Genomic DNA, 2,946 nt, shown 5'->3' with positions numbered 1-2,946 from the left:
TGATGTTTTGCTAAGTTCGACTTTTCTTATCGTTTATTTCACGGCTGTACACTTTTGATTGTATAGACTTTACCCATCTAATTTCTGTTCTTCTAACTCCTCTGCTGTTATAGGTCCTGTCGTTTTATTTTTACCTTTTAGGATTCTAACTACATACGCTGTGATTCTTGTCCAATGATTTGTGGCTATTAAGGTCTATTATCTCGTGAATCGGAGTGATAATTGGGTTTGTGACTTTTATTGGTAGTATACTTTTCTTATGTTCATGATCTACTATTTCTAGATTGGTTCCTGGATTGTTGAGGGTAGCCCATGTTTCTTTAGGATCTGACAACCAAGTAGGCCCATTCCACCAATTTTGACTATTTATCAAATTGTTGGCGCCCATCCCTCTACTTGGGGGCAGTGATACCACGAATACACGTCTGAATTTTTTTGAATTTCTTGGACCTGATTTGAAACGAATGGTTTCCAAGTTTTAGGATCCCCCTTAATCCAGTTTATTGCTATTGTTGAGTCAGTCCAATAGGTTATTTTGCTTAGATTAGGTTCGAATGTATTTTTGATGTGATTAGCCAATTTGGCTGCTAGCAAACACCCCATTAACTCTCGTTTAGGTAATGTCAGTACTTTTGGTTCCTTTTTTAGGATTGTGTTGGTGTTTTTAGCGCTGTTTTTATCATTGTACTTTGTCTCTCCAGTTTTAGTTTGATTTGTATCGTACGTATATTTCAGTTGCGTATGCTTTCAGTGACGCGTCACAAAATCAATGTAATTCTACTTTCCCTGATGCACCGTTGCTACGAGAAAAATAACATCTGTCAATTCTGATTTTGTGTAGGTGTGGCAATTCTAAAATCCAAGTGTTAAATTCCTTTTCGATCTTTTCCAGTAATTTACGATCCCATTCTACTTTGGCCTCCGATATTTTGTTAAATAAGATTGTGGCCCTTATTGTAAAAGGTCCTAGCAATCCTATAGGGTCGAAGATTTCTGACGCTAAGCTTAACACGTGTCTTTTGGTTCTTTAGTTGGTTCTAGCTAATGTCATTAAGTTTGATAGCTCGTATGAAAAAGTATCTGCATTCGGATCCCAATTTTTTCCTAACACTTAAGACTCCTCCTACGCATTGTAACCCGGCCACCTGAATTAAAGGCTTCAAAAGTCGCTTGATGACTTAGGCCTAAGGTGGTGCCTTGGGTATTAGCCTAGCTGATTATTATTATTATTATTATTATTTTTTTTGTCTCAAAAGGCTTTTCTCCTAACTGGCTATCGTTTTCTTCCCATAATTCACTGAGTTTTTTAGAATAAGTCCCCCATTTTCGGAATTCCACTCCATCTGTTTCATTAATTTTCCGTATCCCTTTCACATTTCAAACCCCTCTTCCACCTCGTCTACCCCAGATGTCAAACCATCTACATAAAAGTCCTGATTTAGTTTGTCTACGATAGTTTGGTTTACCTTAGGGTTTTGTTGTAAATGAAATTTAATTGTGGCCGCTAGGAGGAAGCCTGAACACGTAACCACAAACGGGACTATCCCATTGTCTTCCTTATCCAGAGAAATCTTACCGCGTCTTTGTCGGCCTCGTTTATCGCAACTTGCAAATATGCCTGTTTGATGTCGGCGACTATGCCTATTGGGTACCCACACTAGAAATTAACATGAGGCTACCTTTAGCAGTGTTGTCATGTGGCAGCGCAATCTAAATGGACCCTTTACTTATCAACGATATAATTATTTAACAAAATTATTAAAATGCCCTCATTTGACCTTTTACTATTTTATGATGTCTGGATTCAGATTTGGGCCCTGTTCCAAACACTAGTTTAGGGGGGGGGTTAATTCCATGTGACGACCCATCTTGAACCACCCTTAATTTTGTAATAGCAACTTCATTTCTAACTACTCCCTGATATGGTAAATAGTTAGTTCCTGGCTTAGTGTTTTCTAGCTCGTGTATCGGAACCACTTCTACTACCTCTTTGTATTGCGAAAAATAGAGGAGATTTTTCTCGAACTTCCTGACTAATCCCTGAATTCTTTTGTGGCTTGTGGATGATTATCTGGAAGTTTGTTTTGACTTACCCTTCAAGGAAACTTAACCTCTTACCTTCCGTCTTTGAACACCTACCCTTCGTCTCTATTTTGCGAAATTTCGTGACTATTAATTCCCAAACCTTCTAATTCCCAAAATTTTCTTAGGACTTTATCGACTTCTTTTACTCCTGCGAACAAAACCACACCGGAGTTTTCGGTATTTGTTGGCGCGTCGGTAGGCCCACGAAGGAGCTATTTCAACAGTCATATTTTGACCACTTACCCATGAGTATGTCTACGGAGCTTTAGGCTGGGAGCAGCGTTGCTAGTCAAAAATGGTATTACATAGACCAAAGAGGTAACAAAAATTGAAATCCTTCAAGCTTTTACAATGCTATTACTATGTTTATAATCCTTTTGGTGCTTAGTAGAAGGAAAGTAAGGGTGTGGCGTCAAACCCGGGTTCGGGTTTGGGTTCGGGATCGGGATCCGGGATTTTTATGTTCAGGCCAACTTGTTAATTTATCTCTGCTTATCGCGAGTGACACTTGAACGTATATCTTATCACGTTTTATCGTACGGAATAAGTTGAAATGATGTAAAAAGTGATAACCTAAGCGGCGCGTGCGCGGATTCCCCGGGGGACGCGGTTAATTTGAATTTAAGAGTGTTTTGAGACCTTTGCGGGTTGAAGAGCAAAGAGCGGAAGTACGACCCTATTTCCGGAGCACTATGCAAACAACATTAACGCTCGACGTCATTGAAAACCAGCTAAATGACTGCATTGAAACAATACAGTCAGCAGCGGAAAACTTTGAAGCGACAGGTATATACTAAAATTGATAAGTTTTATACAGAACTAAAACATTATATTTTTGATAGGAGCGGGTTGGGTAATTGA

This window comes from Leiobunum rupestre, chromosome 1 (genome assembly GCF_980474605.1).
Source record: "Leiobunum rupestre chromosome 1, qqLeiRupe1.1.hap1, whole genome shotgun sequence".
Taxonomy (NCBI): Eukaryota; Metazoa; Arthropoda; class Arachnida; order Opiliones; family Sclerosomatidae; genus Leiobunum; species Leiobunum rupestre.
This window is presented reverse-complemented; position numbering follows the sequence as displayed.